Source organism: Microtus pennsylvanicus, chromosome 8 (assembly GCF_037038515.1).
Source record: "Microtus pennsylvanicus isolate mMicPen1 chromosome 8, mMicPen1.hap1, whole genome shotgun sequence".
NCBI lineage: Eukaryota > Metazoa > Chordata > Mammalia > Rodentia > Cricetidae > Microtus > Microtus pennsylvanicus.
In genome coordinates this window covers 17,581,250-17,596,581 of record NC_134586.1, presented here as the reverse complement: position 1 = coordinate 17,596,581, position 15,332 = coordinate 17,581,250, and the positions used below count along the sequence as shown (strand labels likewise).

Sequence of the window (15,332 nt, the reverse complement as noted above, 5' to 3'; positions counted from 1 at the left end):
GGATATGTCCTATGCATGCACATGTAGTGGTCAGCCAGCATCTTCCTTTATTACTCTCACCTAGGAAACACACCTCTGGCAGCGTTCTTGAGGCTGTTTCCAGAGAAATTTATCTGAGAGAAGACCTACCCTAAATGTGAGAAGCAGAGTCTTATATACTAAATCCCAGACTGAATACAAAGGAAAAAGCCAAGCCACGAGTCATGGTGCAGCCTGTAATTCCAGCATCAAGGATCTGAAGGCCTACCCCAGCTGCACAGTGAGTTCAAAGCCAGCCTGAGCTACATGAGACAGAGTGGGCACATTGTCTATTTTTTTGTTCCTGGTGCATGAAGGAGAACTTTAGTGAAAACCCTTTCCCGTTCTGCCACCAGAGCCACAAGTTGCTCCCACTGCCACGTCGTACCCCACCTTTATAGACTGCATCCTCAAATCATGAACCTAACAAATCCTTCATCCCTTAATTTGCTTCTTGTTGAGTATTTAGTCATAGCATGTAACTTAATTGGTGCAAAGAGAGCAAACAATCCAAGGCAGAGGAGGCCATCTGCCTTGAGATGGGCGAATATAGACCCAGGAAAGAGGCTAGAAGAGAAGGGACACACGGGAGCCCCTCATTTCCTCAACTTCCCTTCATTATCTAAAAGTAGCTGTCCCCAACTATGCACTAACTTATCATCTCATTTTTCTGGGTAGAAATTTCAAAGAAATTTTTAAAAGTTTGAAAATAAATGGTTCCAGTCTTTGAACATGGAAATATCCCTAGCCATTTCCCCATCTATAGCCACCTTTCATGTCTCAGAAGAAAAAGGATGACAAAACAATCAGACAGAGAGCTAAGTGCTTTGTTCTTCAGCCGCTGATAGAAGGGTAGCACTTACAATAAATCTCACAGTCAAGCACGGTGGCTCACATTTGAATTCTAGCACTGAGAAATAGAGGTGGAGAAGAACCAGAAGTTCAAGGTCATCGTTAGCTACCCAGTGAGTGAGAACAGTCAGAGACATGAGAACATGAGACGCCCTATTTCAAAAAGAAGCAACAACCAAAAGCCAATAATAACATGTACAAATCTCAACAACAAAAGTAATAACAACACTAATAATAATAAACAAAATAAAATAATTTCTGGGCCTGGACTCATCTCACTCTGTCTGTAACTGGCGACTTCACCTTCAGGGGAATTGATTTCTTCTCTCATTTTCTCTCCTTGGAAACTGTGTCCAAGACATGATCTAACAAATAGAGGGCATTCAGCATCCACACCCCTTATCCCATACATAATGTTGATTTTCCTGTTATTTCCTGTTCCTTCCCTCAGACAACCATTTACTCCAGGGCATCACAGTCCACCTCCTGCCTTAGCACAGACAAATATCAACACAAGGAGCATGTGGGAACCCAGACCAGTTAACCCTGGACTGCTGATGACAGAACTGAAGCGACGAGATAGAAGAAAGGATGGAACTGCTGTGAACACAAAGATGTAGGAACTGTGGTAAATAATCCTTTTTGCTGCAATGCCCTAGAACAAAGGATTCCTGAATAAGTAACTAAATTGGTCTATAAGAGTATCACTGGGTTACTTAGCATTTTAAAGTCCAGTTTCTTGAGTTCTTTATATATTTTGGAGATCAGACCTTTGTCTGTTGCATGAACTGGCTTTGTGGGAGCCAAGCCTGTTTGGATGCTCACCTTCCTGGACCTGGATGGAGGGGGGGGGGAGGACCTTGGACTTCCCACAGGGAAAGGAATCCGGACTGCTCTTCAGACTTGAGAGGCAAGGGAATGGAGTGGGGGGAGGGGGATAGAAGTGGGGGGAGGGGGAGAGGAGTGGAGAGAGGGGGAGAGGAGTGGGGGAGGGGAAGGGAAATGGGAGGCAGGGAGGAGGCGGAAATTCTTTCAACAAAAAAATAAATAAATAAAAAAGTATCACTGGGTCTGCAAGTAACTTTTATAAGAAAATAACTGACAGAAGTTGATCAAGTATATAGACTCAAACTTTATTGACAATCATAAAAGGACTGTGGTGTTTTTTTATTTAGTTTGTTTTATTTCGTGTGTGTGTGTGTGTGTGTGTTTGTGTGTGTGTGAATGCATACACGTACATGCCACGGCTCATTGTGTAAAGATCGGAGGACAACAATATTTGGGACTTTATTTTTTTTCCCTCCACTTTTACATAGGTTTGAGGTCCATCTCAAGTTGTCAGACTGTGTGACAAGTATCTTACCTACTGAGCTATTTCATCATCCCAAGAAGTTTTTTAAAACAGTATTATACAGAGAGCAACATGGTACCCAGTTGTTGCCCAGAGAGCACATGTCTCTTCATTCTATCTTTAGGCAAGCTGATGTTTTTCTCCACAAAAGGGAGTTAAGCTTCCTTGGTATCCATAACAAGGAGAACGCCAATCTCTAAGTAGAAAGTGAGTGCTGGCAGCTACTCTGGAAATTGAAGTGGGAAAATAGAAAGTTCAAGACATGCCTGGCCTACAGAGTCAGTTCAAGACCAGGTTGGACACAAGCAAAACTCCATTGAAAAGCAGAAAATAAAGAGAGGGCTAAGATGGGGCTGGAGAGATGGCTCAGTGGTTAAGAGTATGTACTACTCTTGGAGAGGACCCATGTTCAGTCCCCAACACCCGACTCTAGTGGCTCACAGCTGCCTGTAACTCCATCTTTGGAGGGTCCAGTGCCTCTTGGCTGTGCTCCTGGGCACAAACCCACATTATGATATATATGCTCCTGTATGTAGCTGCATTATGTTTGCTTCTGTGTGTCTGTATATTAGTTATATACACAAACACTTAGACTCAATCAAACTGTAAGAATTATAAAACAAAATTGATTTAAAAAAAAACTCTGAGGATATAGTGACAATATTCTGAGTTCAATCTCCAGTAATGAGAAAAAAAAAGAAAGAAAAAAAAGTAAGGATGTGAATGAGGGAAGGGGATGACAATAAATTCAAAGATCAATACAGGACTAAATAAAATTGCTTTCTTCTTCCCACAACGCACATGCCCTAAATCCCTGGAACCTATAGGTTGCTGTTATTAGTGTTAACGAGCAAATGAGAATTAACATGGCAGATGGAATCAATCAACTAACTTTGAAAGAGTTTCCTCCAAATAACTGAGTGAGTCCAGTGTTTCACAAAGATCCTTAAATGGTCAAAAGAAGGGCAAAGAGTCAGTGTGGAAGACTGAAGAAATTAAACCCAGGCAGTGTGGTCTTTGAAGAGGGACAAAGGGGCATGAACTCGGGAATGTGCTCAAAACTCCAGAAACAAGCAAGCTGGGAACTGAATTTCCTTTAGAGCCTCAAGAGAGAAGGCCTACACATGATTGACTTCAGACCCACAGAACCCAAAGGCATGACTGTGTGCTTTAGGCCACCATTTGTGTGTGTGTGTGTGTGTGTGTGTGTGTGTGTGTGTGTGTGTGCATGCATGAATGCAGACGTGCAAGCGTGTGTGTGTGTAAAGTTATTGGTTATTGCTAAAACAAACAAACCATGTAACTTCTGAGCACATTGTTGTTTAGACCATAGCAAGAGGTGGGAAAGGTGGGGAGAAGCATCAGCAGGAGACAGCTGAGCCTTTCCTAAGATGTCCTGACTGTCTTTGAGTACGCTCATATGTCCTTGTAATCTGAGCACATATATAAGGACTAAATTGTCACGGGATGAGTTGTGACCCACTCCATTCACGTGTTGACACTGTAGAACTTCCTATCCCAAAATTTGACGTTATTTAGGGATAGGAACTATTAAAAGATAAGTGGGATTGGCCTTAGTCTAATATGACTGATGTGCCTATAAAATGAAGGTGCAAAGGCAGACAAATGCAGGAGTAGGGGGCATCATAATATGAAGACAGTCACCTACCAACCCCAGAGGGAGGCCCAAAAATATCCTTCCCACCGAGCTCAGAAGCAACACTCCTACAGACATGGACTTTGCACGCACTTGTACTTCTACAGCTTTGGCCAATAACAAAGGCATGGGGAAAAGGTTATCATTTGCAAAGGAAAAATACTTCATGACATCCCAGTGAAAGGATCAGTCTTTAGGTGTCTGTGAGTGGAGATGCTGATGGAGGCAGAACAGTAAACCAGGCAGTTAGCAAAGTCCAGTGTCCAACCAGGTTCATGGCAGTGGACCAGCAGCTCCCTTCTTTTCCCCACATCCACTGGTGGCTCTTACTGAGTAGTAGGGGAAAGACATGGTTTCATGTACAGAAGAAACTCCCACGGGGAAAAGACTCGTTACAGAAGGAAGTAGCACAAATGAGAGAGAGAGAGAAAAGAGACAAGATGGTAATGAGATTGAGGGACTGATAGGAGGAAAAAGGAAGAAAGAAAAAGATGATAGTTAAGGAGAAAACAGGTTTGGCCCGACAAAGGACAGCACGTAATTTTGAAACATGAGAAAATACAAATATTATCTCATTCAACAAATATTATCTCACAGTCTTGTGCATTAACTGTAACGGCGGTGCCTAACTCTGAGGCTGAGCGTGCTGATCCCAAGGAAGTGATCTGAGGGGACTATAGACCCTCCTATAAATAATTCCGGTACCCTCATTTTTCCTAAACCCTCTAGGTCCAGGCTGTCCCCTCTCTGAAAATTTCATCTTATTGCTCTCTTTGCCAAAACGAAAGTTTTCGTGTCATAAAAAGCCAGAAGTCAAAAGTCACAAAACACCTGCTCCAAAGAAATACAGATCAACGCACCTTGGTTTTCAGCCAGCCAGCCTGGCCATTCTACCACCAGCTCCCTCTCCTTCCCTTTCTTCTCTCCAAACCCTCCCCAGATGCAACCCCTGTGCCTCTCCCTCCCTCTGACCCCCAGCTGCTACCTTGTCCCTTCTCAGTTCACTCCGGTTTCAGGTGGAGCTGGCCAGTCAGGGCACTGGACAGGCGAGGCACAGCAAGGTGTATCAGCCTTAAGGAAAGGCTTTCCAGTCTCAACTTCCCCCAGTGGGGCGTGGCTGCCCGCAGAGGATGAAGTCTGGGCGGGCTCCCCACAAAGGGAAGTCTGTGGGCCCTGAGGTTTCCGGAACTCACCACACAGCAGCCAGCAGGAAACCTCGGCCGAAACTGTAAAAGTTGGACTTGTTGCCCAGCGACGCGCTCATTTTCGATTGCAAGGTGAACGGTGCAAGGGAGAAATCAGTTCAGGTGGGCAAGGAGTTACAATGAAGGCCAGCAGCGCCACCTCCTGGCAGATCCTGTAACAGCAGTTTCCCCGGAAACTTGCCTTTGTCAGGGAGATCCCAAGCAAGGTCCCCCACCTCAAGGCTGTGCTCTGTCTTAAAAGGAAATAAAGACCACAATCACTACCCAGATAAATCTTAAAAGAATCGATGCAAAACAAAGTCCTAGAAGTAGGTCACAATATATTTAGTATGAAGTTTCAGAAACACATCATGAGCTGGACTCTCCTCCCACATGGGGAAAGGCATTTGGGAAAGAAAGTAGAGTTACCTACACTCCTTCGTCTAAACTAGCAGTATCTCAAAACCCTCTGAGGGTGGGTCACATAGTAGATATCTTGCATATCAGATAATTACATTATGATTAATAGCAATAGCAAAATTACAATTATAAAGTAGCAACAAAATAATTTTATAGTTGGGGGTCACCACAAAATGAAGGACTATATTAAGAGATCACAGCATTAGAAAGGTTGAGAATCACTGGACGCCCTCTTGATTTACAACTGAGTCTCAGGGGAGAATTATAATTCAACTGGTAGAATTATTTCCTCAAAAAAAAATCATTTTAAAAACCTAAAAGATGGTTAATCCTGAGGCACACTGCTTTGAAACTGCTTCAAAGACATTTAACATGAAGGAAAAAAGTGATTCTTCTGACTTTATCTGAAAGTACTGAGACCCTGAGAGAGTGGCATCAATGTCTAGCCATGCCCCCAAGCTTTACCTGAAAGGCCTCCCTAGCAACATGAGATCGCCAGAGAAGCTCTGGTGTAATGTGAGGTGTATCTCTGCATTCTGTGAATACGTTTTATTACCACTGGTTATTAAAGAAACTGATTTGGTCAATAGCCAGGCAGAATAGAGCCAGGCAGGAAATCCAAGCAAAGATAAAGGGAAAAAGAAGGGGAAGTCTGGGAGACACCAGCAGTCTCCGGGGAAGCAAGATGTGAGGTAACAAGCCATGAGCCTCATGCTTAAATATAGAATAATAGAAATGGGTTACTTTAAGTTGTAGGAGTGAATTAATAATAAACTTGAGCTAATAGGTCTAACCGTTTGTAATTAATATTAAGCCTCAGAGTGGTTCTCCAGGAACTGGCAGGCAGGAGAGAAGTTTCGTTAGAGTGGTAGAAGTCATGGTCAGGTATGGAATTGCAGAAGTTTTGCCTGGAACCTTAAGTCAGACTCCCCAGGTACTGAGGAACAGTAGACATCGACAACATTTAAGCCAGGTAATGGAAACTGTGGGACCCTGGTTAGGAGTAGAGCTTAGCCTGGCAAATATTACACCCCTTCCCATACTGAGGAGTCTTGAGGACAACTGAGGGAAACTTTTGTAAGAAAAAGAAAAAGATATTCTACAATCAGCTAAAGGCAGGGGAGTAAATATGGGCTGTCAGTTTAGTGCGGCCTCATGTTAACACTGGGTTGGTGTAGCCCAGAGGATGCTGGTTATGAGTAAATGTCCATGTGTGTATTGTGTTAGTGTTATATCCTATGTTTGCTCGGGTTGTACAACAGTTTTCTATTGTTGATTTAACAAATTGCACCAATGCAGTTGCTTGGCTAACACAGTTGTTATCCTACAGTTCTGAATGCCAGAAGTTCAACAAAGATCTCTTTGTACTAAAACAGCCAGCTGTGTATATTCCTTTCTAGATCTCAGGAAAAAAAAATCTGTTTCCTTGCCTTTCCAATATCTAAGACTTCTCCCACACTCACTGGTTTCATACAAACTCCTGCTTACTGTACACGCTGTCCACACTGGAGCATTACTGATGGGTTAGCATCCAACTCCATCTGAGCTTTCTCAGGGCCGAGGACCTGCAATCAGACAGCTTCCTTCCCAGCTCTTTCTTCCACCATCAAAGAGAGCAAAGCAGTTAACAGGTGGAGTTCATTCACATTTTTTCAGTGCCTCACATATTCTAGGAAGTGCTTTAACCACTGAACTACATCCGGCCCTGGTATTGTTTTGGGAGCAAGTTTTTGGGTAGGCAGGGAGTTGGGGAAATGGACGGGGAGGCAGATTCTCAATGAGGCTACTTAATGCTTTCAAGATGGACATTTCAATAAACAGTATTCAAAATGCTTATATTGTTTAGTTGAAGAGGAACCAGATGAGCAGCTTGGGGCTCTAATCTGTCCCTGAAGCTTAGGTTCAGGAGACAGTAATTATAAATCGCTGTGCCTTCTTGGTCCAGCTCCAAAGAAAGTGAGCAAGGTAAAGTTCTCAGTACTACGTCTGGTTAGCTGTCGTCTCCTGTCTCATATGCCCATCCCGGGATTTAGGTTGCACAGAATAGCCTGCAACATTAAATCAACAGAAATAAAATGTGTTCATTTCTCCCTGGATTACTTTGAGGAGGTGGAGTGTCACATGATCCTGGGCAGAAGACAGTTTTCATGCTAGCCTCAATAGAACAAAGGCTGGGTACAACTGCTCTTTGTACTTTCTCCATTTGCCCATCTTGCCTCTGGCAAGGTGTGCTATCCTTCCGCTGAATTCCAGTTTTCATTGAAAGTTTTCTTAACCTTTTTACTGGTGTCCATTTGCTTCCTGTCTCAGAAAGTGCTCGTGGGAGATGTCCCTAACCTTGGGCTGACTCCTCCAAAAACAGTGTGGTTTTCTAATTGTGGTGACAGAGTCCCACTCTGGGTGGCTTTCAAATCACTGGAAACCTATGTTGGCCTGTAATCCTCCTGCCTCAACATCCTGAGTGCTGGAGTTAGAGAGCACAAGCACACCTGCCATATGTATGTTTGTTTAACTTTTCTGTCACTGTTATGGCATATCATTCTAGGCCAAAATAAAAAAAAAGTGTCTTAACAAAATGGTTCCATGGGTAAACATTCTTGCTGCCAAGACTGATGACCTGAGTTCAGTCTCAGCTCCCACACTGGGGAAGGAGAGAAACAACACCCACAGGTTGTCCTCTGTCCTCCTACATGCACACACACACTCACGCGCACACACAGACACACACATATGCAAACACTTACGCAAGTAAGAAAATAAATGTAATTAACAAATTATTAAATAATGTTAATAAAAATGGTTTAAAAAGAATCAAAATAATTCATGTGCCTTATCAAATCATATTAAACAAACAGGAGAAATGTCAATAAGAAGCAAAATTCAAAACCTTACAAACACATGCAGAGTGAATTACACATTCTTAAATGACCAATGGGGTAAAATTTTAAAATTGCTAGAATCAAATGAAAATGAAAACGTAACTTACGAAGACCTTACGATACAACAACAGGATTTCTAAGACAAAAGTTTCCATCTGTGGATGTTTGCATGAAAAAGAGTCAGAGCTATCACACATAATTAACCTAATAATGTTTCTAAAGTTCTCTTGGAAACAAGCCAAACACCAAGCAAGTAAATAGCAAGGGCGGTCCGAAGTGGGGGTGCAGGTGGGGTTGGGGTGACACACGCCTCCAAAGCCAGCACTTGGGTGATGGAGGCAGGAGGATCAAACATTCAGAGAGTAGTTTTGAGTAACATGCATTCCTCTAGAACTCACAGAACCTGTGACTGTCTGTTTAAGTCAGGGTTCTCAACATTCCATCATGGACTGGAGAGAAATTAGAAGTCCCCAACCATCCCTGAGGAACGATAGTCAGCTTCTGGAGGAGTGACAGACCTGTCCTTCATTGGTATTGCCAATTGGTAAGGCGCCTGCACTCCTGTAAATCACCTCTCATCCCACCCTAACAAGGAACCCCAGTGACACTCACTGAGTACCCCTGAAAGACATAAAGTCAGATCAGTGCTAATTAGGAAGAAGAATTAAAAGAGAATAAGATGATGGAGGGTACAAAGTACATTATGTTTACTGCAATTGTGAAAAATGAATTTTCTAAAGAACCTACAAATTTCCAGTCTAGCAAGTCTAGCACCTTTGTGCTCCTGGAGCACTTGAGGTCTGCATCCTGAACCCCACATTTTTGTGAAGTCTTAACTGAGCAATGAAGCCTTTCCTGACCCCTCCCCCACCCCATCTCTATGCATCCATTACTTTTAGCAGGCTCCCCAGTTCAGGACTCACTACTCCCAGACATGCTAACAATTGCTTGTTTATTTCTTCTTTCTCTTCCCTAACTTCATAGTACAGGATTTTGTCTGCTCACAAATGTATCACTAAAATAACACATGTAAAATGGTGTGGGAAGTCCTTCTGTCAATGTGTTGCTTTTATTGGTAAAGGAATAAAGAAGCTGTTTTGGCCTGTGATAGGACAGAATAGAGATAGGCAAGAACACTAAACTGAATGCTGGGAGGAAGAAGATGGAGTCAAAAAGAAGCCATGGAGCCACCAGAGAAGAAAGACACAAGCTTCCAGCTGGGACCTTGCCAGTAGGTCATGTGCCTAGTGGTAAAATATAAAATAATAGAAATGGGTTAATTTAAGATATAAGCGTGAACTAGAAATATGCATAAGCTAATAGGTCAAGCAGTGTTGTAAATAATATAGTTTCTATGTGATTATTTCAGGAAATGAACAAGTGGACTCTGACTACAGTAATAGTCACACAGTATTTTTGAGAAGAATGGATAATGTCAGCAATCCCTGCCTTATAGCTCCTTCTGGTGTAAGCATTAGTACAGCTGTACAGTTTTGAGGCAATTGGTTTGACTCTTTTTGATACAGTGTTTCTAACTTAGAAGTATATCTGTTAGGATTTAAGCATTATGCTGGCCCCTGTCACCTGGCAGAACGCATCCAGGCAGTAAGTAACCCTGGCCAGCCCGGGGTCCTATGGCTGCTATGTTACTACACAGTCTGTACACAGGTGCAAAATGTCCCTTTAAGAGACAAGCTCCAGGCCAGGCAGTGGTGGTGAATGCCTTGAATCCTAGCACTTGGGTGGATTTCAATGAGTTCAAGGCCAGCCTGGTCTATAAGACCTAGTTCCAGGACAGCAAGGACTGTTATGCATTAAAAAAAAAAAAAAAAAAAAAAAAAAAAAAAAAAAAAACCTTGTCTCAAAGGAAAAAAAAAAACCACCCCACTCATTCCTTTTCTCAGAACTCTCAGGTCTGTTCCTACAATTCTTCTGAAGAAGCAAGCAGATTTCCCTCTCTCTCTCTCTCTCTCTCTCTCTCTCTCTCTCCCTCCCTCCTTCCCTCCCTCCCTTCCTCCCTCCTTCCCTTCCCTTTACCCTTCTCTCAATACACTCACTTAAGCTCTGTCTGCATGGCATATGTGTCTGTCCTTCACCCGCAGTTTGGAGTCACTCACCACCAAGGTCCCAGGCAAAAATCATTACACTGATGCATCATTAAAACATATATTCCTTTCTCACCAAATTCTTAGCTCCCTTTTACTACTTACAATGTTTCATGTCTAACATAGTGTGCTCTATACCAGTTTTGTCTTCAATACATTTTCCCTTTCAACTCATTCTCTTATCAGTGTTTCCCTTAATTTTTTTGCAGTGTCATATATATAATCAACACACACATGCACATCCTTTTCAATCTTCCTGAGAAAGAGAGGATTCAATAATCCCAGGGAACGTTTAAAATTAAGCTTACTAAATTGCTACTTCTTACCAGGTGATGGTAGCACACACCTTTCAACCCAGAACTTGGAAGGCAGATCTCTGAGTTCAAGACCAGCCTGGTCTACAGTGAGTTTCAGGACAGCCAGGGCTACATAGTGAAACCCTGACTTCTTACATATCAGTTAAGTAAACACAGCTTTAAACAATCCTTCAAGATGTAAGAATTGTATACTCCATGAAGCAATAAGCATGAGCTCAGATCCTGTGTCCCTACGGCTGCATCCTTACTACCGGACTGCTGTGTTTCTAGGCCCTCATATTCTAGAGCAAGGCAGCATGGATAATAAACCAAGGATGCTGAAAGCAGAAAGAGCATGTTTGAAATCAGCTCCTTTTCTTTGTAGTTTTTGCTTTGGAATTGTAATAGAGACTGCTCACCTCAACTTATCCAACCTAGCTTTGTGTAGGTGCATTACACAAATCTCCTAGGCCAATAATGATGTTGTAAGTAGCAATTGCTTATAGGCCTTTAGCATCAGGGATATGTACTCCTTGTCTGAAGCAAAATGGCTCGCTAGTGGCCCTGTGTACTGACTGTATAACAACTAACATTTAAACCACATTTTAAAGGTGGCAGAGCCAAAGCACAAAGAAAACTTCATTCCAGAGTAGTCATAGTCACCCAAACAAACACACTAGCAAGAAAAACTGTAATATTAAGACAGCAGCTGGTATTAAGTACTCTGAGGAAAGCCATCCTAGGAACATTTCAGCAGCACATTTTCCATATCAGACAAGGGAAACAAGATAAGATACAATAAAGATAAGATATGCATTTCACAATGCTAGATACTCGATTATTTAGTGTGGTATAGAGAAATTAGGAAAAAGATACAAAGGTTGATACAGTCCTCAGCCATAGAGGAGAAAGAAGAGGAGGAGGGCAACGAGGAGGAACAAAAGAAAAGGAGAGAAGGATGTGGGGAAGACAGAAGGGGGAGGAATACATGAAAATAAGCTTTCATTAAACCTCTTTATATTCATAGATGATAGTGACAATAACACAAGGGCAGTTGCTGAGTTTATGTCATGAATGGAAGGAGGAGCATCCTGAGAAGGGAATGGCAATTGCATGAAAGGAAGTGACTAATAATCTGGAAGATCGTCCCTTTTTATTTTAGTTTAGGGATTGACATATATGTATGCAGGTGCCTCTCAAGGCCAGAATGTATGAGATCCTTTGAAACAAGAGATACAAGAAGCTGTGAGCTGATAAACATGGGTACTGGAATTCTGATTCTGGCCTTTATGACTGGGCAGCAAACTGTATTAACAACTGAGTCATTAACTCCAGCCCCGTGGAAGATACATTTTTGTTTTGTTTTTAGTTAAGCGAGTGAGTCTTTATTACTTATTTCATAAAATCAAAGTAATAAAGAGAATGTACCTTGAAATGAGAAGGGTGTAGTAATTAATTCATGCTACACAGAGACTTCCTACTATTGTGTGCCAAAATATTCAGTTCTCATACTTAAATTGTTTTCTTTTTCATTTATATGGAGACAATGCTGTACTTTGCCAATTTTACTGCCATACTTACAGGGAAGAGTATATTGAAAAAAATGGTTCGCTTTAAGCTAAAAGTGATATTTTGACTATCTAAAGTCCATTCAATCAAATGTATGTCTGCATTTCTAGGCAGGTTGGGAATTTGGAAATTTAATGTGGGAAGATCAAGAGTTCCAGGAGAGCTGGACACAGTGGTTCATGCCTTTAATTCCAGCACTAGGTTTTGTGGAATACACTCTGACACTCCTGAGACTTGCCAGTAGAGTTAAGCTTTGAATCAGGAGGACAGAGTCAGAAATTATCTGACTAGATTAGGCTGTTGAGAAGCCAGCAATGTGGATATAGAAGACACATAAAAAGGAAAGGGGTGGGGACTTGAGTTTGGTGCTTCCTTTTGGTTCTGGGAAAAGGAAGAGACCTACCTGTCTCTTGCAGAGTTTCTGACCAAAAAACAAGGTCAGCTACTTGCTACTCAGCCTCTCTGAACTAGCGGGTTTCACCTCACCCTTTGACTCCTGAGTCTTATTGATAAATAGAATATTAGAAACTAAACCTACCCATAGGAGCAGAGGCAGAGCCAGGCAACAGGACAGAAAGCCTCACCAGGTGTTTGTCTGTGTGGCTGGCAGGTTACTGACTACAGAGCTATGGGGCTACAGTCAATAATTAAAATATTAGTATATTCATGTGCAGCTGCTAAACCAACAGAAAAACATCATTTGGTGCTCCAACACCTGGCTTGACTACATGGATGGAGAAGTGATGCTAGCTGAATCTCCCCAGTAAGTGTCTGGGCCTTTACATGAGCTACTCAAGGGACTCTGCATAAGGCTCATGCTTGGACATCATGGGAGGAACTAGAGACTGGTGCTGATGATACTGTTGCTGTTGGACAAACTAAGAAGACATCAGGTTTAGCAAGACACTTGGGAAGCCCTTAAGGAGAGAATTAAATGATATTAAAAAGAATAATCTTTTCTATGTTAAGAATAGCAAATATCATAATGCAAGGAGTTAGGACTCTGTATAGTGCTACTATGGATGACTTACAAATGAGAAAATAAATGAGAGAATAAAGCACTAAGCTGGGATTGCTTTAATACCAGTTGTAAATACTATCAGTTTGATAATTCATATTTTATCCTTAGGAGGAGGTTTCATAACTGTGCCAAATGAAAGACTTATGACTGAGAAGATACAAGCCTTAGAAAAAGGAATTAATGAAATGAATAAAATTTGACTGATAAGATACAAGTCTTAGAAAGATTTACTATTGATGAGATACAAGCATTAGAAAGACTACTGATAAGATTCAAACATTAGAAAGACTTACCTATTAAAATAAGAAAAATGTAACTAATAATATACAAACCTTAGAGAAACCTACTAAGGAAAATAAAAAAGATACTCAGACACACATAGAGGAATTTAGAGAAAAACCTACTGCACCATTATATTATGAAACTTAAGAGAAGTGGCCTAAAGTTTTTAGAAGCCCAACCTTAAGTTATCCAGTTATCATAAAAGAACAACCATCAGATGATAGGCACCATCATGGCTATGCATAAGTTAACTGCAATCCTGTAGAAATAATAAATTTGGGAAGATTTAAGGAAGCAATCCTTTCATATGATATGCAATCATCTTTTGTAAAGCATATGTTAAATATATTGGCAACTCAGAACAGAAATATTCCACAAGACTGGAAAGATTCAGCAATAACAATATTGAAAATTGATCCTAAATTACAATGGAAAACATGGTGGAGATAGGAAGGTTGGGTCACAAAAAAAAGGAGGCTAAAGATATAGAAATTTCCCAACATCAGCTTCTCAGTGTGTTGACAGAGATTTCTGTGTTGCCAGGTCCCACAGCCATTCAGTCCCTAAGAAATACACAGAGGGCTACATTAATCATAAACTGGTTGGCCTATTAGCTCAGGCTTCTTATTAATTCTTACATTCTACATTAACCCATAATTCTTGTTTGTGTCAGTCACGGGACTTGGTACCATTTATCAGTGAGGCATTCTCATCTTGCTTTCTCTGCATCTGGGTTACAACTGCAGACTGAGTCTTCCTCTTCCCAGAATTCTCCTGTTCTTGTCGCTTCACCTCTATTTCTTGCCTGATCACCATGCCTATTCTTCCTGCCTGGCTACTGGCTATTCAGTGTTTTATTAAAGCAATACAACTGATAAATCTTTTTTTTTATTGATAAAAGGAGAATAAAGAAAAGAAAGAAAAAAAAAAACAAATTTCCACCTCCTCCCAGCCTCCCATTTCCCTCCCCCTCCTCCCATTCTTCTCCCCCTCCTCCCACCCCTCTCCCCTTCCCCCCACTTTTCTCCCCCTCCCTCTCCAGTCCAAAGAGCAGTCAGGGTTCCCTGCCCTGTGGTAAGTCCTAGGTCCTCCCCCCTCCGTCCATATCTAGGAAGGTGAACATCCAAACTGGCTAGGCTCCCACCAAGCCAGCACATTGCGTTGGATCAAAACCGCGTGCCATTGTCCTTGGCGTCTCATCAGCCCTCATTGTTCGTCATGTTCAGAGAGTCCAGTTTTATCCCATGCTTTTTTTTGGTAACAGTCCAGCTGGCCTTGGTGAGCTCCCAGTAGATCAGCTCCACTGTCTCAGTGGGTGGGTGCACCCCTCGTGGTCCCGACTTCTTTGCTCATGTTCTCCCTCCTTCTGCTCCTCCTTGGGACCTTGGGAGCTCTATCCAGTGTTCCAGTGTGGGTCTCTGTCTCTATCTCCATCTGTCGCCAGATGAAAGTTCTAGGATGATATGCATGATATTCGTCAGTATTGCTCTAGGATAGGGTCATTTCAGGTTCCCTATCCTCAGCTGCCCAAGGAACTAACTGGGGGCCTCAGCTTGGGCACCTGGGATCCCCTCTAGGGTCAAGTCTCCTGCCCATCCTAAAGTGGGTCCTTTAACTAAGAAATGGGGTTCCGTGCTCCCCTATCCAACCTTCCTTTATCCCGATCCTCCTGTTTCCCCAAGTCCCCCCTCCTTTCCT

At 42.2% G+C, this 15,332-nt stretch overlaps 1 protein-coding gene across 3 annotated transcripts in view; it reads right to left on the bottom strand.

The window, feature by feature from the left end:
- The window catches only part of Styk1 (serine/threonine/tyrosine kinase 1), a 40,651-nt gene extending 35,721 nt beyond the window's left edge, over window positions 1-4,930 (bottom strand). Inside the window, exon 1 of one of the 3 annotated variants that reach the window (XM_075982537.1) lies at window positions 4,864-4,930. The gene's annotated coding sequence lies outside the window, so the exon portion shown is untranslated. Of the gene's footprint in view, window positions 1-4,738; window positions 4,810-4,863 lie in introns of those variants that run through there. The other 2 variants (XM_075982539.1, XM_075982538.1) reach the window with 2 other exon arrangements.
- Between the last annotated feature and the right edge of the window lie 10,402 nt (window positions 4,931-15,332).